The 24,032-nt window shown below is 35.3% G+C and overlaps 1 protein-coding gene and 1 non-coding gene across 2 annotated transcripts in view; both read right to left on the bottom strand.

Moving 5' to 3' along the window:
• The window catches only part of CADM2 (cell adhesion molecule 2), a gene marked incomplete at its 5' end in the record, with an annotated part of 301,193 nt that overhangs the window by 259,173 nt on the left and 17,988 nt on the right, over positions 1-24,032 (bottom strand). The gene's annotated exons all lie outside the window — the stretch shown is intronic.
• On the bottom strand, positions 3,423-3,552 carry LOC118617997. Its single transcript, XR_004956944.1, has one exon. It is a non-coding gene; the product is annotated as a small nucleolar RNA SNORA65 (small nucleolar RNA).

A 24,032-nucleotide genomic window follows, 5' to 3' on the forward strand; every position in this document is an offset into this window, starting at 1 on the left:
ACACACATACACATGCAACCACCCCCCCCCACACACAACTGAATAATTTTCTGAAAAGATTTATAATAGAAACTCTTGCTCAAGCTTAGTTTTTGGAAAGTTATTCAGCACATTTGTGTTAGAGTTCCTCCTGGAGTTTTAGCTTCTGTTATTTACTAAGAACATTAAGATGATCTTCAAATACACTGCTGGGCTTGGGAGAAAAGCCAGTTTAAATGTCTATTAACAATAATCCTGCATATAGTTAGTTAACACTGTCCCCCCATAACTGTATAAGAATATTTTCTTCTTATGTATTGAACTGATGAGAGAATACTATACTAGATATCTATTACCTTCAAAAATCAAGATAATGGAATGGCTAAAAAAAAAAACCAAAAAACCTCACACAAATATTTATTTTTAAAAGTATTTGTATTTGATCTTTTTCTAAATAATTAAACAATAAAGAATTAATTTTTCAAAGGGATAATTAACCTTTCAGTTCAGGATTTTAAAAAATTAAAGAATTCTATATATCCCATTATGAATTTATGCTAATGAATAACAGGAGAGATTGAGAAAAAACATATTTTAAGAGATTATAATAGAAGACAAGCATTCTGCTATTATTTTGGTTCCATGTACATAATGTCAGCTAAAAGATAAATAAATAAATTATCAAAACAAAATATAAGATTTTTCAGTTTTAGAAATGATATCTAAATATAATCTAAGAACAAAATATTTTGGTTATTATTTCATGTTTTTCTAAAATGCATTCTTTCTTTTTAAATCCTCACCTAAGGATATTTTTCTAATTATCTTAAGATAGAGTGGGAGGTTGAGAGAGGGAGAGAAAGGGAGAGAGAGAGAAACATTGATGTGAGAGGGACACATCAACGGGTTGCCTCCTGCATGACCCCGACCAGGGCCGGGGATGAACCGCAACCGAGGTCCGTGTCCTTGACCAGAATCTAACTCACAACTCATTGTCCCACGGGCTGACACTCTATCACTGAGCCAAACTGGCCAGGGCTAAAATGCACTCTTTAAAAAAATGTTCTTAGAGCATCTAAAAGCCATGGTGTTCCAGAGTCATAATGATACTAAACATTTCATCACAGTTGTGCAGGCTTCTCTTCTATTTTCTCTGCAAATGTGCTTAGAAACTACTAGAACTATTAGTGTATAATTACAATGATCCACTAATCTTTTGTTCTTACAGATAGCATCTGTAACTGGTTACTATATGAATGCATGGCCACAAAAAGATTTCTTTTTTATATTTTTGAATTTGCTATTTAAGGTATAGAGAATAATGCTAAGTAATTTTGTATATAATGTCTACTTTAGTAGTTTATTAATCTGATACCTAAGTAATTAATCTGTAATTGTTGTGAGTCATACTCCTGCCTCTTTTAAGAAGTTAACAGTAAGGGCAAACTCATGATAACTGAAGGGGAGATGTTAGGAGGAGTTCAATAAACAGAAGAAAGGTTGAGTTAAACATCTGTGACATCCTTTCTTTGTCGTCAGGTCCTCAGTGGGGTCTGCAGAGAAGAGGTGTAGAGACATGGTTTCCCTGCCTTCTAATCTGATCAAAAAGATATGTGATGGCTCAGTCCCCCAACCCCCTAGTCTGTGGGAGAGATTTCTAAAATAAATTGAGATTTGAGATGAATTTAAGTGACCATGAGCAGAAAATTATTTGACCCAAGAAGATAGATCTCATTGATTCAGCTCTAATTTTTGCCACAAACTTTGACCAAAAAAAAATTGCAGGTGTCTTGATCTGAAAGGGAAACATTTCCCGAAAGAGGGTTGAGGGAAATAGGCAAATACAGCTTGCATTCAAGCAGAACATTTTATTTTCTCTATCACTTCAGTTGCTGTTCCTTATCTCCAGCGACTGCCAGCCATGATCATTTGGGATGTTACAATGGATCTATTCTACTCAGTCCTCTTGAGGGGATAGGCCATTATACCAGCCGCGTGGGACTTCCCACAACAGATTTTCCTTCTAGTGTTAATTTGTTTTTTCTGGAGCAATATGCAGAGGCACTAATCATGATGGTTCATTGTGGATGTTCACATGGTACTTATTTTAACCTCTGCAGCAGCTGCAAAATTGGAAAATACATGCATTTTAAAGCAATTAAATTTTTTTAAATCATATAAAAGGCATAACATACAAGTAATGTGTGTGAGTGATAGAAGGGTTTATCATAGAAAATAAATACATTAAAATTAGTTACAAGACAGAAATTGTGATTTTACAAACTACATGCCCTGAAAATTTTCTAACACTATTATAAGGACTTCTTAAAGACATGTCAGTGAAATCAAGGAGATTAGAGTCATTTTAAGGTCAAGCAAATGAGGATGAGACAGATTCTGATTCTCTGACTAAATATAAAACAAAAACCACTTTACTATGCAGATATCTCTATTGCTATGTAATATCTTTATCGGTGCATATTTATTAATAAAGTCTGTTAATCTAAACAAATATCATGTTTTTCTGAACCATAATTATATAACATGAACTAGAGACATAATAGGTACCCCTCTCCTCTCAACCAACTACCACCTATATGGATCGATGGGGTACAATTAGAACCCAAGGATGAAACAACAATCTTTCAAATTTTAGCCTAAAAGTAGTATTTTGGGGACTAATTGAAGATAGTATTGACTGCCTTTGAAGGTAATGAGATTTCTCTAACAGGAATAGTCCAAGTTTTCATGAGCTTTGGAAAAACAATATGGAAACGAAGGAAACATCATAGCTGGTAGATTTAGATAAACTTAAAACTCCTGCAAATACCAGGGTTTATATTTTCTAACCAAGGTGCACTATATTACCATGGTACAAGACCTGTAACCCCTCTGTTTCACTTTGCCCCCAACTTCCATATATTTTTCTAGCCTGGCACTAAAAAATGCTTTTCGATAAGTAACAAATGAATACCATTAAATGTAATGCTCTTTAGTTTTGCAACTGTAGATTGTCACTCTGAAGAGTTTTATGTTATCAATTGAGTATAACATAATATTTAATTTAATCAATTCTTTAATTGAGCATTTACTTTTCTTTCATTGATTCACAATAATTTTATAATATGTATTATTATAGTGTTATTACAATATTGATTACAAGATAGGGTATTACAAACAACTTAGAAACATTGGTATTTGAATGGCTGGCATACTATATTAATATGCTTTGTATTTACACTTTACTCTTATGTATTATTTTTTTGGTGGGAAGCAATGAAAAGTTTTAAATTGCCACAGATGTTCTAGTTCATACTTCAAGTCACATAAGTAAATATCAAAGAGTTAGTGATATATAGTTGATCCTTGAACAATGCGGGGGCATAGCTGAAAATCCATGCATAACTTTTTTTTCTTCTTTTTCTTTTTCTCTTTTTTTTCTAGGCTGTTTCCATACTTTCAGCACAGAGTCATCCACATGAAGAACAAGGCTGTCTCCTAAACTAGGGTTTATTATCAGCTCACCACTGGATTGTTCCAGCTAACAGAGAACAGGTCAGGTGCAGTGGTGGCTGGCTAAACGTATAACTTCTGACTTCCCAAAAATTTAACTACTAATAACCTCCTGTTGACTGGAAGACTTATGGAAACATAAACAGTCAATTAACACATATTTAATATATTATATGTATTATGTGCTATATTCTTACAATAAAGTAGATTAAAGAAAATAATAAGAGAAAATGCAATTATGTCATTTATTGAAAAAAATTTGAGTGTAAAAGGCTCATGCAGTTCAAACTTGTATTGTTCAAGGGTCAAATGTATGTGATATAAACATATAATGCGTTATATATATTATAATTTAATGCATATTATTATAAAAAAGTAAATATACCCAGCATGTTAAAAATTACAACACATTGCCCAGCTGGTGTGACCCAGTGGTTGAGCATTGACTCATGTATCAAGAGGTGACCAGTTCAATTTCCAATCAGGCCAACTGCCCAGGTTGTGGGCCAAATCCCCAGTGGGGAGCATGCAGGAGGAGGCCAATCGATGTTCTCTCTCATCGATATTTCTATCTTTCTCTCCCTCTTTCTTCCTCTCTCTCTAAAATCAATAAAGAAAGAAAGTTAAAAAAATTACAACCCATTAATGTATAGTTACAAAAAAAAGTTTGGGTGTTATTTTATCCTAAAGGATATTATAAGTTTGGTTCACCAAGACAAAATGCATAATACATTTCTGGGGGGAAAAAGTTATTTTCTGTCATATAATTGAATACATGAGTGCTAATTAGTTTTTTTAAATTAATTGATGGATCAATGAGAATGCTAGTTGTTTCAAATAAGTTATTTAGCCCTTTTAAATCTTGAAAATCAAAGTATACTATTTTAAAAAGTAATCAGAAGTAACTATAAATATGCAAGTACATTGGAATTTTTCTGCTGCATACAAAAAGGCCACAAGTTACCACAATTCTGTTTTGTAAGCTTTAGGTGAGGCTTCTGGGGAACATCAAGTTGTAAGTCATGGTGTCCTCATAGAAACAAAGAAAGTGGGTGTCATTGTTTGTTTGTTTTTTTTATGGAAGAGAGAAAAAGAAACAAGGCTCAAAAACTAATTAAACTTGCTATAACAGAAATGAAAGCATTTTGATGCAACTTATTAAAGGGAAAATGCTGTGAAATTAACAGTAATCAAAAGCTAATTAAGGCTGATACAATAGGAACAGTCAAAGAATACTTGATAACATTTATTGAACTGAAGAAACATGGCTGTCGATGAAAGAACACATGTGGAATAAAATTTAAGTAATTACAGAAAAAAAGCTTAAGTATAGAATGCAATGGGATATTATATACAAATAAAAAGAAATTTGAAATACGCAATTCCCAGTAGAATCTTGATTAAGTTCAGGAACATGTCTCTGTAAGAAATAAGGCATGGTAAGGAATAATGCTATCTTTTATTGCCTGTCTTTCACCACCATAATTACTTGTAACTCTCAAATGGTATTGATAAAATTGTTCTTTTTTATTACATAAACTATTTCAGAAGATCTATGAAAAGTATGTAGTTACTTATACTTACTTAATCTACAAGATAACTAAAATTCAGGATTTTCCTAAATGTGTAATGCAAGAAAATAGGATTTGATGTTTCCCTTCTGATTGTTAAATAAGTGACCCTGACCTCCACATTTGTGATTGAGATATAATTGCCTTTATTCTTTCAGACTCATTCGCTTCACCCTGTTAATGTCAATTAATTAGAAAACTGGATTTTGTACATGATATTAAGTACCCTAAATGCAGTGTGCATTTATTGAGCTCCGTAGCATAGGTGACAGAATGACTAGTGTAAAGAAATAGTCCCAAGGATAAATCAGAAAAAGGGCAAAGGATAACTAATAACCACATGTTTTTATTGTTTATTACTTATTATTAGCTCTCTTTTCCTAAGACCTAAGTGTAGAGGAGAAAAATAGATAGCCCATTAGAATAAATATTATAAATATTACAAAGGGGACAGGGTATATAAAAATAGTAATTTCCATATAATGCAGAATAGTCATCTTTAACTAAATGGAGAGGAAATAGTCTATTTCAATAACTAAAAAAAAAAAAAAAAAGATTGATTCAGCCACTCAGCCAGTAAATAAACAAACAAACAAATAAATAAATAAAAGAAATAAAATGAGATTTTTAAAAATCCCGGGCACTAGGGTACACAATGAGTTATAGTCACCAGGTGAGTAGCAAGCTAATTAGGATATTATAAATTCTTTTTTGGTACGTGCCCCTAGCGGGAACTAAACCCAGGACTCTCTGGTCCACAGGCCCATGCTCCAACCGCTCAGCAAACTGGCCAGGGAGGGTATTATAAATTCTGACGTTAAATTTGCTTCAAGAAAGTGTAGCCCTAGACCATGGTGCTTAAAGTCTCCTACACATATGTTCAAGCAAGGAGCTGGTACACTGTATGTTCTGTGGCCCATCTCAAGAGATTCTAATTCAGTAGGTCAGGGTAAATCCAAGGCATCTGAAATTTTAACAAGCAACCCCGATTGAATTTCCTGTAAGGGCCTTTCGATTACATTTTGAGCTGTGGGTTATAAATCCCTTAGAGACAATAACTGATTACTTTTGTACCATCCAAGTCACCCTCGTCACCTTCATAACCCCATCCCCATTCTATTATTGTAACTGGGAAAAAATAATTTCTTAAAATCTATGACTGCTGTATATACTGTACAAATATAAAAATATTGTACAGAGTCAATAAGAAGTAATTTAGTTAAATGCCTGGTGATTTTCCATCTTGGCTGCACATCAAACTCACTGGAGGGATCTTTGAAGTGCTACTAATGGAGCCAGGCTCCAAACCAATTGAATCAGAGAGAGTGTCAGGCGGTACGCCCTGTACATCTGTATTTTTAAAATCTCCCCCAGGTGATACTAAGGCAGAGCAGAAATTGAGGGTCACTGACAGTAGAAGGGTTCAAGCAATTTATCAACAATAATAAGTTTCTAATTAAAAATTAATATAGCCCTGGCAGGTTTGGCTCAGCAATTAGAGTATTGGCCTGTGGTCCTGAGAGACCCGGTTTCAGTTCCCGCTAAGGGCACGTACCTCGGTTGCGGTTTGTCCCCAGCCCTGGCTGGGTTGTGTGGGAGGCAACCACTCGATGTGTCCCTTTCATATCAGTGTTTCTCTCTCTCTCTCACTCCCACTCTATCTGAACAATGCAAAAATGTCCTTGGATGAGGATAAAAAAAAATAATAATATAAAATTTCTAGATAAACTTAATGGCATGTTTTTTGACATATTTTTTCCAATTTTTCTTCAATTGCTATTTTAAATGAGTAGGTTAATTGCTCCCTTCTCTAGAGATTTAGTTCCTCTTTGGAGCCTACTTGGCACTGCTGCTCTCACCCTGGTTGCCCTATTCTGTACTCAGACACTGTCTCTCAGGCTGTGTGGGGCTGCCCTTTTCCCGACAAAGGTTCAGCTCAGTGACCATGTCTGTCCCTTGTGAGCACTCACCCAACCCAGCCACAATTTGGCATCTGCAGTGCAGTATTTTAGTCGCTAAATACGATAGACTCATACCTCTTTCCTGGAACTCATTTCATAAGTCAAAAATGAAAAAGAAAACTCTCTTTGTTCTTAGAAGTCAAACGATATAAGCATTACAAGTTGTTGTGGAGCATTTATTTATTTTTTAATCTTTAATCAATGATACAAGAAAGAGAAAGCAAGTAGCATTCAAGTCTAAGATTGCAAGTAATTCTGAGATCCAACTTTATCCTGATCCTTCTTGCAGTTGAATTACTAGTATATACCTATTTTGTGAAATTGAAGCAACTTGGGTTTCCATCCCTTGTACACAAAGCAATCCTGGATATTAGAATCTCAGTCAAATGATTTTGCTATAATTTAGTATACCATGCTCACATTGCTCTCCTCTAAAGGTTTCCCGAAAGGAAATCATACATCATAACTGAATTCTGCTCTACCTTTCACCATTCCCTACTCTGTACCTCTCCCAGGGGCAGACAACACTTTCATTTGATCACTTGGCTTTCCAGAGGCAACATCTTGCTATTACTTACAATAGCTTCAAAATTTAAAAATAAAAACAAAGTACATATTATTAAGTTAAAGTTCTTTTTTCAGAATAATATACTACAGCCAGAGCACTTAAAATAAAAATGTTGTAGAAAAGGTTTGTTAAAATTATTTTTGAGTGCTTACTATGTGCTAGGAAACAGCCTGTATACTTTCAATTTTAAAAACTCTTTTAATCTTCACAACCATTACCAACTGGGTTGCACAGGGCCCTGCACTGCGAAGGGCGCCACACTTGCCTTAGGCTCTGCTGCCACTGATTTGGTTTTCATGCTCTGCTGTTGCAACAAGGATTGGTCATATGTTTGGGAAAAGGGGACACCCATTTTTATTTTCCCCTTAGAACCACAGAGAAATAGCTAGTCTTGACCCATGAGATACTTTTTATTTCTGTCACCTTTTAAAGATGCAGAAACTTCAAGTCCCTTCTTTAAATTACCGAAGCTATATTACACAGGGCAATGATAGTCCCTCATTGGCCATTTAGCTCCATTGACTAGTTCCTCGGCCACTGTTAAATAATGAGATAGCCACTTGAAATTCAAATAAACATATAGATAAGTAATGATAAAATATAGATGTCAAAAAAAAGACTTGAATCTTATCTAAATGACCAAACATTTTATCTGATTTATGATTGTTACGCATGTCAGTAACTACGCCCCGTGAACCGGTGTCCACCTACCTTATACCAGTAAGACACATCTTATCAGGGTTCTAGAGGAAGGGAACATATGAAAAATTACCTATTATGTAGATGACTTACTTCAATCTTTTATCACAATACGTCTGTTAAATAATTTCTTAACATTACTTAAGACAGTGCCAGCACATTTTGATTGAAAACGGTTACCTTCAAATTTCAGCCATTATGTGTTATGATAAAAATATACCCTAAGGTAATGTGCCTGCAGAATTGCAACAGAATAGGGCACTTTTTAGTTAAAACAGTATATTGTTGGTCAGAGTTCACTTAGATATTTTTCAGGGAAGCTCTTTGCTGTAGTCTAAGATCCTCTTGTGTACAGAACCTCACGGATGATTGCTGAAGCACACTGGTCAGTTTCGAAGAATGATGCTAAGACGTGACTGGCACACACTTGACAAAACAAAGGCAAAAACTAAAAACACTGTTAAATAGTGCCTCTCCTTCCCATGCTCCCTTCACTCCACCCCAGTTCTGACACTTTAAACCCACCTTGATGAATTATTCTTCCTTCAGGGTGTGAAATTTCTCTGCATCTGAGTTTATTTTACTAATGTAATTTTAGGCGAAAAGAGAAAGACTATTAGAAAGGCCTAGGTGGGTTTCTAGTCTGAAGCAGAAAAATACTACATAATTCAGTGATACAGTCAGCATGCTTACTTTCCCTTTATTATATGGCATTGGTTTATTCCACTGAGTGAAGCAGAGACCTTCAAATTTAACTCTATAAACACAAAATCCCACAATGTAGCTAGGTATACTAATTCTCATCTGTGTTTAGAGCCTGAGGAATAAGCTAAAATAAATATGATTTGAACATAATCCTTGTCATACATATTTTAGGCCATAAAACATCCCTCTTAAACCAACCCGGGGAGTAGAAGATTGTGACTTTTTGTTTTTTGTTAAATTCATTGAACTATCCCATGAGATATGTTTCACTTCTGTCTCCTTTTAAACATGCAAAAACTTTAAATCCCTCGTTTAAATTCACATAGCTATGTTAAGTCAGGCAATGATAGTCCCACTTTGGCCATTTAGCAGAGATCTTCATTGTTAGAAATGAGGAAGGTAACAGTCTCTCCAATGGCAACCAGGATCAGCAAGTTCAGTTTCTTTTTTAAATGGTTCATTAGAAGTCACTGAAATAAGTTTGCTTGTTACCGGAACTAGACCTGTTCCCACGCTTTAGCTGGCCAGCCGCTAACATATTAATTCCACTTTGCTCATATCAAAATCTTTAAAGATATAAACTCTGGAGTCAGTAGATTGATACTTAGTTTCACATAAAAGGAAGATAGCTTTAAGATGCCTTTTCAGCGTTAGTCATGCAGGAGGAATTGTCTTTGAAGTTTCCCCGGCCATCTTCTTCGGTGCACAACATAAATTACGCCAGTTCGGTTTCTATTACCCTCTATTCCAACCCCATTAAATCCTTCCAAATAGATATTCTTTATGCCACACACGTGCAGGGAAATTTAAGGCCCTTTTTATCATATAGTTAAGGTGTGCCACACACTGCTCTCAAACACGAGGAGTAATTTCTACATTCTAAAGCAAAAATTAATCCTGACCTCCACTATTGACTCTTGAAGAAGGAGCCTGATCTTCAGGCCTTGATCACTTTGCCTCTAAAAATGTGTAATTATTGTTAGCAGTCAACAGAAGGTAGAAAAAGATCAGAACCTGAAGCTATATGTGACTAAAATAACTTTTTTTTCTTTCACTGGAATGAATTATCTGTACCGGTAGCAAATGGTCATTTTTACAATCATGCCTTCTGGACTTTTCCCTTTGGCTATTTTCAGCTCACTGCTCTGAGAAATACACTCCATTAGCAAGTTGCTATACTCTTTAAAGGGGATTTTCCCCTGAAAACTCCTTAAATCAGTGATGATAAAAGGTCAAATTCAATCAGTGTGTTTCAATCCCTTTATTACAAGTCAATAACATCATTATTATTCTATTTGGCATCTCAAAACTAAAATTATTTTTTTTCAAAACTGACAATTTGTACACATTTATGGCATTTAAAATATCCCTGTATGAGAATAGCAAGGAAATGTTTTCTGCATTGAGGGTTTTAAACACACTGCTTTATAGCCAGAACTTAACTAGAAATATGAAGATTTTCAGTAGAAATAAAAGGAATAACATGAGAAGACCTAATTAAGGAAAACTTCACTAGAAAGAATATGATATACTAGACTATGTCTGCCTTTGTAAGAAAGGGATATATCTATCTTCTATCTATTTATGTATCGCTCTAGATAAAAACAAAGTCTCCAAGATTTCTCTTTGGAATTAAATAGCAAGTCCCTTTATTAAGAAAATAATAAAAGACAAAGTACATACGGCTCCTTAGGAAAAACACCAACAATCACAATAAACAAACAAAAAAATGTTAAGATTCTCTAAATAAACTTGAATCAAAATTTAGCTGAGTTTTTGTGCCTCTGATTCACCTAGAGGTTTGTGGCCCCCAACACAAGTCTTGAAGTTTCCCAAATGAAAAATGCCTGTGAGCTCGACATCTGGGCAATCTGGTTATTTCTTTACAGCTCAGAGTAAACAGCGATTAACAGGATAAAGGCAACTAGTCAGAAAAAAAAATGTACAGAAACTGTTCTCATAGTAGCTACCTCTCACACATTTCAAGTTTTTTATTTTTATTGTTTTTATCCTCACCCGAGGATATTTTTGCATTTATTTTCAGATAGAGCAGGAGGGAGAAAGGGAGGAAGAGAAAGAGAGAAACATCGATGTGAGAGAGATACATCAACTGGCTGCCACCCACACGACCCCAACCAGGCTGGGGACAAACTGCAACCAAGATATGTGCCCTTAGCGGAAACTGAACCCGGGTCTCTCTTGTTCACGGGCTGACGCTCTAACTGCTGAGCTAAACCAGTCAGGGCAAGTTTTAAAGTGTAGCTTTTTAAAAACTATCAAAAGATGCCCATCAAAACATTAATCACAAGTCTGTGCTGAAAAGGAAATGTCAACCCCGCCGAAAGAAGGCTGTGGGCAGAGTAAAGCTCTTCTTTGGTCTGTTGTAGTGTTGGTGTCCTTCAAGGTAAACACGTCTCCAATTTTCATCTTTAGCATCTTAGTGTGATCAAGAGGTCAACACACCCATGATTTCCACATTCACACACATGTACTCATGTGTACAAGCACACTCCCACACACCCAAACACTGTATGAGTATCCAATTAGCTGGTTTAAATTTCTTGGATATTATAGTTCGATTTCAGCGGTATCAGTTATGAGTTCTGTAACCATTAAATACTTACTTCTTAACTTCTCTGGGTCTCTGTAGCCTGAAGTTGAAAAGATTATGCAAGATGTTACTTGTGAAAACTCAACACTGTGTGTGACGTATAGCAGTCACCTGGGGAATGCTAATTCTATCACTACCCACCCAAGGCCAACCGTTTTTCTCCCTAAGAGGAATGAGGAGAGCGTGTTTATCCCTGCAAATGGGGCCACGATTGTTAGCATTCTGCTCCCCCTGTGTCCAGCAATTCATCATGTTCTGTTGCCTAAGGGGATCTAACTACAAACCAACTCAGAACATGAATCACAGATTTGAATCAGGAGTTAATATTCATGAGTCAAAATATTTCATCATTCTTAGAACAATAGTTGCTCAACACAGAGTGGATCAGAAATACATTAAAATAACATAAACCCAAAATATGAAATGCTATTAAGAAGAAAGTGGGTCATTCTGTTTATACCCCCCAAACCCATCTGGTCAGTTCATGATCTTTAACTTGTATATATTTTAGCAGTGGTATAGTCAGTTTTCTTAAGGTCATGTAATTAAAATAGCTAACCAATTAAAAGCTCCACAGTAATCTTTTATTTGCTGTGGTATTTGTGTTTATATAGGATACTATTTGTGTGTAACTTGTTTTTCATAGATTTATCATTCTTAAGGACAGATAACATAACATTTGTGAACATAAAAAGATTTGAGTACACAATAAAAATTGCTCTCATTTTAAACAAAGTCAAATGAAAAAATGTAAGTAAATACTAGATCCTTGGTATTTTAGTTTTTACGTTAAGAAATCTTTGAAAATCATAGCACTCTATTTTGAGACTTTTGTTTCCTTAATGAGAATTTTACAGATGGTTGACACAGAAGCACTATAAAATTTCCCAGTAGAAACATATAGATTTCTTCATATGGTTCAATGTATTTGAGCAAAACATAGCACAGAAGCATTCACTATTTTTTCTAAACACATATTAAAATAAGCTTCAGGAAGACTTTCCTTATGAAACATTTTAAGTAAACCTCTCTGATCAATTGTAGCTCTAGTAGCCTCTGGTCTGACTCCTACACAATAAAACAAATGGAATTTTCAAAATGATAAAACAGGTTGAAAGTAATTATGCTTTGTATGAATAAAATAATTTCCCCATTGCTTAATTTACTGACAATCACTTGAATTTCTAAATAGCATTTTATGATTTCCTTGTCAAATTTTTTTATATCAGAGAAAATATGGTATTTTTATGGCTCTGCACAGCCCATCATACAATAAAGTATATGTACATTACTTTATGCACCTGAAGAAGTAATAAAAATGCATATTTTAGAAAATGTACTGGAAATGAAATGTACTAGAATTTAGACAGCCATTATAATTTTCTACTGAGTTACCACCCACTATAACATTTGTAAGAGATTGCAATTTCCACAAGCACTGCTGGAGGGCTATCAAGATTTTATGGTCATATATTATCATATTATGTTGTCCAAAAATGATTATTCATTTACTTAAATGTCAAATTTTATTCAATAAAAAGAATGATCTCAATGAAACCTACTGTGATTTCCTTAATACTCTCACTTTGAGGTCATTAAGAGAGGCAGTATTAATAGTGCTTTCAGCATCCTTGATGCAATCTCTAGCCTGCTTATATGACCTTCCATTTAGAGGTCAATTTGGTAACTTAGTGAAATAAGAATTTTCTGCATAATCTCTGGACCACAAAAAATTCAGTAGTTCCTCACTGCACTAATCTTGCAATCAGAATATAATAATGGTATTTCAATTCCAGCTGCACTTGATTTGTAATTGCAGTGGTACTGCTTCCAAAGTGCTTGCTGACGTTCAAGTAGAGGCCCAAGTACCCATATGTGTTAAATAGATATCTCCATTTAACAAAAATAAAATTTGTAACACATATTTTGAGGTGGGTTAATAGTTTTTTTCATTAGGATAAAAGAGCACACACTGAGAATATCTTTCTGCCATGTGAGTGATCAATGATCCAATATGGTTGTAAATCCTCCAGAAATTCCCTACGGTTCACTTCAAAGACAAGTGTTTGTTCTTCGCTGCCCTCTATCCTTCATTCCCAACTATCATTTAGTAAGCATAGGGGGAATCTTTTCATATTGCAATTAAGAGAAAGAGAAAATATTTTGCATTTTTTCTCTAAAGATTCAGCTGTTAAAGTAATCCCTGTTATGTGCATTTCTGTTAACCATTAAAGAATAAGTCATACAAAATATTGTTTCTGAAAAAAAACTATAAAAACCTATAATCAGAAAAACTACTCATTTCATATTGTTATTTTAATGACTTCAATGTGAACATGTCATTTTCATTATTTTATGATGTAAAGTAATGATTAAATCTACGTGCATTTTTTCATTACACAGTACAGTGGGAAACTTTATAGAAAAAGTAGAGACAAGCTTACTGACAATTATATATATGCCCAAGTAACTCACTGGTACCATATTATGGTCCAAGTAAAGTGATTGATAATGTACTTGGAAAATTTGTAATTAAGAAATCATATCAGAATGAGAAGTTTTTAAAAATTATGCTGAATTTCTAGAAAAGTATGTGATGATATGATAGGTCAGTAATTATATCCTCGTGTTACCTTTACAAAACTAATCTCTTAGCTATATTATTTTACTTGCAAAGATATATTACCAAAATTGTGAAACATAGCAATTAATTAAAACAGTTACTACTCTAAATCCTTTTGAGTACAATCTACGTTTTTCATCAGTAAGTTATAAAAAGCATCTAGTAAGCATTCTAGCATTGAGAGTAAACTTTAATACTGGACCTGTGCTTTGAAGTACCTGCACAGTGACTATAAAAAAGATAAAATTTATTTAGAAAATGTTCACAAAATATGTTTAGATTAGTTAGTGAATAATGTTGTTACTTATGTCATCTTGATTCTTTCATTTTCAGCCCATGTACACTATGTGGCTTGAGCAACTGAACTTTATGGGACACATTTCCCAGGTGCCCCTGTCCTTTGGCTTACAATTAGATTCAGCCAAAAAAGGCCATGGCAGGATACTGTGGGGCAGGAGAAGAGCAAGAGAGGGTGCTTCTGTTGGCTGGGGTAGTGGCTGCATGTTCTGGTTACAGCCTAGGTTACATAACATTTCAGGCTTAGGGATAGTAGTAGCTTCTCAAATTGTTGAATGACTAGTCCTTTGTTGGTTCCCTTAAGCACCCCCACAACTTTGTAATAGTACCTTCTTTAAACCCTCTTAACTTAACCTTTTGCTAGTGCTCGGTGTTTTCTACTGTGATCTAACTATATATTCTCATGGTAATTTTACTTAAAATGGTTATCAGTTTATATTGTTCTCAATCAACTCAAACCAAGTACACCTCAATTTATATTCTACATGCATTCATGTATGCATATCATAACTTTCAATACAAATTACTCTTCCTTTTGAAAGTTTTCAAGAACATTCACTACTCTCTCTATTTTCATCAATTTAACACTTCCTCTGCACATTCATTTCCTCCTCCTAAAGTCTCCATTTCTCTTGAGGGCATCATATACTATATGCAGATGTTTGAGACCTGAAATATCATTATCATTGACCTCTACCCATTCCTCCCCTTATTTGTACATTCAGTGAGTTTACTGCCAGTATAAATTCAAAGTTCTCAGTGTTTCTCACAGTTGTCTTTTCTTTTCCACTTCCTAGTTTGAGTCCTTACTGCTTCTCAGTTGAAACCTGGCCTTGTTCTACTTGGTGGAGACTTCTGTCCACTCAGCTAGCGAACACCTTAGGAGTGGGGGAGTTCTGAGGCGTGTGTAGCTGCTTTCTCCTCAGACAACTGAGCTCCCAACAGAGGTTTTTGTCACTTTTAATCAATTAAAATTTTACAATTGATTTTAATCTTTGGTGTAATTTTTTAGATCTAAGCGAGGAACTAAATTTGACTCCACCTGCCTTCATTCTTAGTTTCCCACCCACTTGTGCTTCCTCATGCACCCAGGGCACAGGCCAGGCCCCCTGCTCTCCATCATCCCCGCTCACTTCGTGTCCTGCGAGCTCACCCGAGGTCTACTGGGAAAATCCTCTATCATCATCTTCCCCATATAAATTCACTCGAACCTTTCCTTTCTTAGTCCCATTTATTCTCATGAGGAGGCACTGTCATCTGTTGGTGAGCATAGGCTGTGAGTGAGGTCAGCCCCTTAGGCCTAGATCCTTCCACCATCCACCACACTGCAAACTGAAGCAGGTCCCTGCGCTTGTCTCTGCGTTAGGATACTTCCTTATATGCAAAACACACATAACAGTTTGTCCATTATGAGTAATATATGAGTTAATCTTTCCAAACACTCTCAGCTAAAATAGGCCTTCCACTATTTCCTGAGTACGTCCCATGTAGAGAGAAATGTGCCAGGGCAAGAATATAACAGCAAAATTTCTAGCAAGTTTTCAGCGTCTCAAATTGCAGCAACTTGCTCTGCCTTCTTTTTAAGCCTGTCTTGAAATCCAACTCCTGTTGGGGGTTTTATTCTGATCTTCCTAATTTATTATAGTTTTCTGCCTATGTTCTAACCACTCCCTAGCAATTTGTTAGTTTTTTGTATAGAAGATATTCATATTATAATTATACATATATTTCTCTCTATATAAATATATATCTATATATACACACACACCCCACTTTGTATATCTATGTGTAGAGAGACAGATACATTTCTCTGTAAGATTTTTCAGGTCAGATAGAGTGTTTTATTTATCCCTTTTTGCTATGACAGATTTGCTTAGAATATATGACTATTTAATATAATTTAATAGTTCTTTTAAATCAAATGCCTATAATTCGGTAGGCACTTTTCCAAGGTTATTGGTAATCTCAACCACATTTCTGCAAAATAAACAGTATCTCTACTTCATACACAGCAGTATTTCTCAAAGTGCCCATTATAAATTGTTTATTACTTACCTGTAAAGAGATAACTATAGAAGTTGAGAACAAATGCTTAGAAACTTTTATAGCAATTTGACATTGCCATGACTTCTAAATGTGTGATATCTGTCAGCAAATTTGGTTTGTGGCTTAGGTTTTATATAGCAGTAAACTGGCAAGCTCCAATGGGAGTGAAACATTGTGCAGTACTTAGATTAAAATGCTAATGCAGAGCATAAACCAATGGACTGCTTTTCATCAAGAACGCCTTGCTACACAATAAAAATAATCAGCCGAATATCAGAATTCTCAGCAATGTGGTAAAAATTCTGAGTTGTGTTAAAGCTTAAATGCAAAATTATTTTCTTTCTTACACCATAACATAGAAGTTGATTATAAACTTTTCTGCATACTGAGGCACAAAGGTTATAGATATGAAAACTTCTGTTAAGACTGTTTGAACAGCAACAAAAGCTCTTGTTCATACAAGATAAGAAACCAGCCCGGGAATTTTAGATATCTGAGTTACAGAGCCAGTTCTCCTTATTTGGCTGATATATTTGGTGTTAATGATCTGAATACTTCTTGTAAAAAAGGAAAGCAACATGTTTTGCAATGGCAGGTAAGATCAAAAGGCAAGGCAAGAGTTAAGAGCTTGAAAGAACATTTTCTAGAATTATTTATGACATGATCCATAAGTTAAGTAGAATTATCAGTAAAATATTTGATGATCTTGACATTGAACATTTGTAAAACCTCATCACAGATCTTTTCCCAAAATTATAGAACACTTTGAATGGTATATTCCATCAAAAAGTCCACATACAGAAATGCATAGATCCTGAATCAATTATTTTCATCAAAAAAATGTATTTAACTCTAACTTTACAGGATAGATGTAAAACTAGCTACTAAAGAAGGCTTCAAGCTGAATTTTGAAAATGCAGCAAATGTGTCTCATTTTGAATAAAAATTAAAAATGAATATCTTAAGATTGATGAAATAGATTTAAAATCTCTTCTCCATCCCTGTCAACATACTTGTCTGAGATTAATTTCTCTACTATGCCTGCTATTAATTTAAGACATGGGAAAGTAGAGACTATACATTATTCCCTGTAAGAAATGTTATCGTCAGTCTAAAGAGATTGAATAAATTAACAGGCAAACACAAAATACATGTATCACATTAAAAGTTAAATAATTGGTATATGTGATGCTCAAAGTGTGCATATGAGTTTTTAATATGAACAATTACTATTTATTTTATAAATTTTGTTAGTTCTGATTACAGAATTTTAAAATTATAAATATGATAATTATCTGTATTATTCCCAATAAAACCACATTCAATAAGTACATACAATTTTGTAATTATTTTTATATGATATTTTTTAGAACCTAATCATAAAAAGTTGGGACTTGCATTTTGTATGCTTTATTATTTCATTTTTCTAATAGTTGATTTTTGAGATACTTTACAAAGGTATCTATCACTTTCACCGGATTTAGTAAACACAGCAGCCCTCACTGCAGATGATATGAGGACTGACAGAGCTCCAGTGAATGAGCTTAGTTTGTTTGCTGTGGTCACTACTGCAGCTCCACACCTACAACCTGGTACAGAAATTGCTGGCTGCAGAGAAAGGACCTAAATGGTGGCAAGAAGATAAAACAGGTTCCAATAAGAAGTGTGACATGCTTACCCTGACTCCCCCTCTTGCAACAAAACAAACAACTGCCCTCTTTTTCTACCTGTAAAAAAACTGGATTAGGATAAGGGAAGGCTAGGATTTAGGGGAATTTTGCTTTCTTTATGGTTGTTCTTGTTCTCACTTTGTTTTCTTTGTTGACAGCAGGGAATTTAATATAAGAGTAGGAAGTAGATGGTTCAAGCCCATAAATTGTAGGTGTTCTTAGAAGCTTTCCTGGGTGCCCAGGGCTGACAGAGGATTAAGCTCCTACCCCTAACCCTAACCTTTCACTAGCAGAATCACTGATATCTGAACCTCCTCTCCCTGACCGTGTTGTCTCCCTGGGAAAGAGGAAAAGTTTTACTTCCTGGCTACACATGGTTTGGAGGGTGAACAAGACAAGGAAGGCCACACTTAGTAAAAATAAGCTCATCTAACACACTTATAAATGTGATGAAACATGTATGCAGAGAACCACAATAGCATTGATTAACCCTCTGGCTATGAATGATGAGATACATAAGCATGACAGGAAACACACACACACACACACACACACACACACACACACACAAAACAAAACAAAAAATGAAAGCAAGAATGCTTGCAACTTATAAATCGCAGGGGAAATATTAATCTGATTCTAGTTCTATTACTACATGTTTTTCAGAATTATTCTGTAGGCCAACTATCACAACATACAGAGAGCTGTAAACTTAAAAAAAAAAAAAGGTGACTCTTAGACTCTTATTTAAATTCATGACTCAAATGCTTTGCCTTCCTCACCTCCTTAACCTATTAGTGGTAGCTTCCAGGGCTAATTGCTTAGACCACTTTTGTCCAGATCCTCTTGGTAACACCATTTACTCTCACTCTATGTTTAAGATCTTCCACTTGAAAAAGACAAGAACCACATGATCTCACTTATTTATAGTTTATCATGAACAAAATAAACTGTTGATCAAAATAGATCTGGAGTCATGGAAGTAAGGAACAGATCGACAAACCTCAGAGGGATGGGGGTGGAGGTTGGGAAGAGATACACCAAAAAAAAAAAAAAAAAAAAAAAGACCTTCCACTTGAATCAGTCTCTGGATTTCAGACGCATATACCCAACTGTCTATTATATAACCTCTTACATGTTTAACAAGCTGTAATGTAACAAGGCCAAGTCCAAACCTTCCCTCTGCTCAAAACCCTCCAATGGTTTCTTATCTTAATCAGAGAAAAAGCCAGAATTCTTCTATGACTGACAAGACCACCTGCTCACATTCCCATGCCCTTACCTTTCTGCCCTCATTTCATCTCTTCGCCCCTTCACTCTGATCTGATACACTGTTTGAGCTCTTTTTCAGACATACTCAGAGAGGTGGTATTTCGGCTGCTTCTCTGCTTGGTTCACTGTCCCCACAGACCGTCCCACTTCTAGCTCTTTATCCTCTTCCAAGTCTTTGTTCAATGTCACTTTATTATTATTATTTTTATTTTTTTAAATCTTCACTTGATATTTAATTCGGTTTTAGAGAGATTGAAAGGGAAAAAGGGGGGGAGGACAGAGAGAGAGAGAAACATTGATGTGAGAGAGACACATCAATTGGTTGCCTCCTGCACGCACCCCGACAGGGGTCAGGGATCAAATATGCGACCCCAAGTATGTGCCCTTGACCAGGAATCGAACCTGCAAATCTTTGGTGCACAGGCTGACCCTCTAACCACTGAGCACACCAGCCAGGACTCAATGTCACTTTATCAGTGAAGCTTTCCCTCAGACCTTATTTAAATGGCAAGTCTTTTCTCCTTTTCCTTAATTTATTTTTCTTCATAGAATTCATTACTATTGCACAAAATATACACTTATTTATTTATTTTACTTAAGGTCAGTTTCTTCCCACTTAAACGTAAGTTGCATGAGGGGAGAATTTTCCCTGTTTTTTTTTTTTTTTCTTTTTTCTTTTCCTGCTATATCTAAAGTGCCTAGAACTCCTGATAAATGTCACTGAATGAATGACTGAATCCTAATTACTCTGAGGTGTATGTAGTGTCAAACTGTATAGATATAGTAAATAAAATGTCTAATAATCATTGTAAATCTATAATCTTAAGATCCCTTAGAAACTGAGAATTATAATTAATTTCGATTGTCACATCTTCTCTGACATAAATAGGTGGTAATGCATTAATAATATAAACAATCACAGGCCTACTCATAATTAGATTACTTTGCTCCTGGTTTGAAAACTAAAAATTAATTTTGGCTGCCTGACCACATCCCCAAGCCCAGACAAGTCTTGGCTTGAATATCTTTCAAATATCTTCTTTTTCTCTATTTCCTTAGCATTCATTTTTGTTCGGGTCATCATCACATCACGCTAGAAATGCTAAAATCATTTTTATCGTCTTTTCACCTCTCTGTACTCAAGGCCTCCCTTTCCATAGCAGTTGATTTGTTCTTTCATTCCTTCAATTTTCAGAGGAGTTATACTGTAGCTGATCTGCTCAGGCAGGAAACAAAAGTAGAGCTACGGCTATTGAGAGACAGAGTACCATTACTTATAGACATTGCAGGGTAACTCTTTTGCAGAGAAACCCCAACACTACTGAACCAGTAAGAGAGTATTTTGTGAGGAGGAAATAAACAAAATAGAAATATACATGTTGATTTGTTAGATATACAGAAAGGGGCAAGAAAGCAGTTGAAATAGGGCATCAGGACTGATTCTCATTCTCGCTGTTTGCCACTCTCTGTCCCAGACTCAGGCAGCTCAGAGGTGGGAGAAACTCAACATCTCTTTACGAAATCTCACACCATGAGAGCTCACACTCCACGTAAAAAGGAGAGAGGCAGGAAAGGGATGGTGAAACCTCTCATTTTCCTTCCAAATGTTCTCCTCCCAACTTAAGTGCTTTCTCAGAAAGCCTTTAGAATAGCAACTCAGCCTCCAAATTAGAAACCTTCATTGCATTTCACCCTCAACACAGTGATAGCACCTCAGAAACAGTGGGGCTAAGAGCATTTCAATACAGGGTCTCTGCTGTATGTTCTATTATCTAAGAGCCAATTTCAGGTACCTGCTCATACACAGCCCTTCAGACAGAAGTAGGTATTAAAGACCCCCACCTCCTGTTAGAACCTGCCTAAGATTTCATTGCAGACTTTGGTTTTGCTTTTTACTCTGTTTGGAACTGAAGCATTGGTCTTTCAATGTTTCAAAAATCTCAAAACAAACTCTAATAAGGGTTTCACCCTGCCCACCTGGACATAGCAGATGGTGACCTTTCACAAACCACTGGTTTATAGGCAGGACTCATATTGGTTATATCATCAGTCAAGGTCAAGTCAAGATCACACACCAATCTGCAGTGGAACCTGGATTCGATGGCAGCAACCCTGACACCAAGCCTGTGAACTTTACAAACCAACTCATCTATGTCATAAAATTCATGAGGTAAGATTTAAAGTTACAAAGAAATAAGTGACTAATGACAGTTATCATCTCTGCGGAAGAACAGTTATAAGTCCCTAGAACAGTGATTTTTAACCCTTTTCATCTCATTGTACACATAAAATAATTACTAAAGTTCTGTGGCACACCAAAAAAATACATTTTTTGCTGATCTGACAAAAAACAGGTATAATTTTGATTCATTCTCACTGAATGGCTATTGTTGCATTTTTTTTTTTTATTTTATTAGACAATTTAAGGGAAAAGAGGTCAGTGTCCCTAACTAAATAGTTAGGAATTGCATGTTTTAAAAATTCTTGCGGCCATCAGTTGAAAGTCACTGCACTAGAAGATAATATCACAATTCACTATTTAGGAAATAGCTCATTCAAACTTACTGCAGTTTTCATCACTAAAGGGTGGGCTATGTGTATGTGAAGAGTCTTTGAAAGTCTGAAAACAATATGCTATGTCTAAGTTCATATTCTTCCTCAACTTCTATCACTCTTTCTAAAACGTAAAAGTGAATGTTACAAAATGTGCAGACCAATCACTATTTCCCCTCCCGGTGGCCATTTGTACCTGAGTCCACTAACTAAGCTCATTATAAATAGGCGTCAAATCAAGAGACTTAATTCTTACAAACACCCAGGCTTCGGTTGCAAAGCAACGCTGCCTCCCTACAGCTCCCCGGAGCCACACGCGCACTTACAGCCATTTCCACGGCGCAGCGCCAGAGCGTGCTGGGACTACAATAATGAGTAAAGGAAAGAAGGGACCTACACAAATGTATAACTCTTCAGTTCACACAATATAAAGCAACACATTAAAATCTTTATCAGGAAAAGGTATTTCTAAACTGTAATATTTTATTTGAGTGAAGAAATGTTACCTAAAAAGGCATGGGGGAGGAAAAACACTCAGTATTTATAAATATCAGAAATATCCAAAATAATTTAAAACAAAGTAAATAAATTGAAAAGTAGATCATATTCATTAACATTTTAACTACAATAAATTCTTAATCTATTAGCTTTTTAATTATAATTGCTTCTATTAGCTCTTTAAAGAATGACCATGTATTTTTATTTTTAAATTTTGGTACTTGGACCAGTTTTTCCAAGTTTACTTATAAAAATAATGCTCCTTGGAATTAAAAATAAAGCTGTATTTATTAGGGGTATTTAATGAATAATATTTGAAATAGAGTTGTCTTATTTGTTTTATACTTTATGCTAAAGTTACTTTTATAAAAATAATGATTCTGCCCTGACCAGTTTGGCTCAGCGGTTAGAGCGTCAGCCTGTGGTCCAGAGAGACCCAGGTTCAGTTCCCGCTGAAGCATGTACCTCGGTTGCAGTTTGTCCTCGGCCCTAGTTGGGTCTTGCGGGTGGCAGCCACTCGGTGTGTCCCTTTCACATCGATGTTTCTCTCTCTCTCTTCCTCTCTCTCCCTCCCGCTCTGTCTGCACAAAAAAAAAAAAAAAAAAAAAAAAATGTCCTCAGGTGAGGATAAAAATAAAATAAAATAAAATAATGATTCCGTCAAGAGATGTACAGAATCTTTCAAGAGATGTATAGATGTAAACATGAGCCTATTGAATGCTTTTCTGATGTAGAAGATGTAAATTGTAGTAATTGCCTCACTCAGTGGGACAAACCCCTCGCTATACCTCAAGCATAGCAGAGGCACTTAGTGCTCAACCAATCTGTTTCCTTCTCTTGGCATTTTGAAACTAGAGCAGAGAAATGCAGTGCAATCTAAGTTATTTAGTTATTTAGAATAACCTTTATGCCCATGTCCTAGGGCTGAGTCAGCTCTTAAACTCAAAAGCCTCAAACTAAAAAAATTAGTACTATTTCTACAATGTTGATTCACATTGGTGGTGATATCACTCTCTGAAGAAGTCTGGTGTAAATTATTAAGAAAAACACAGAATAGACAAAATCATTAAAAATTAAATAGTCAAATTTTATCTAAAATAGAATTACCTGAATATAAATCAAAATTATGTAATTACAGAGTTAAATTGATAGGTTATGCACAATATTTTTTATAATATTGAAGGTTTTCTTTTTTTTTCTTTTATTTATTTTAGAGAGAGAAGAGGAAGAGGGAGAGAGAAAAACATCCACAGGAGAGAACATGGATTAGCTGCCTACTGCATGCCCCCCACTGGGGATTTCACCCACAACCTGGGCATGTGCCCTGAGCAGGAATTGAACTGGCGATCTCTTGGTGCATGAGCCACACTGGCCAGGCTGTTGAAGGTTTTCTTACACTTACTAAGGAACTGCAATGATAATGCTATTTTGAAACTCACTTTAAAATATTGAAAGATCTTAAATTC

This window comes from Molossus molossus, unplaced genomic scaffold, assembly GCF_014108415.1.
Source record: "Molossus molossus isolate mMolMol1 unplaced genomic scaffold, mMolMol1.p scaffold_m16_p_5, whole genome shotgun sequence".
In the NCBI taxonomy this organism is placed as follows: Eukaryota; Metazoa; Chordata; class Mammalia; order Chiroptera; family Molossidae; genus Molossus; species Molossus molossus.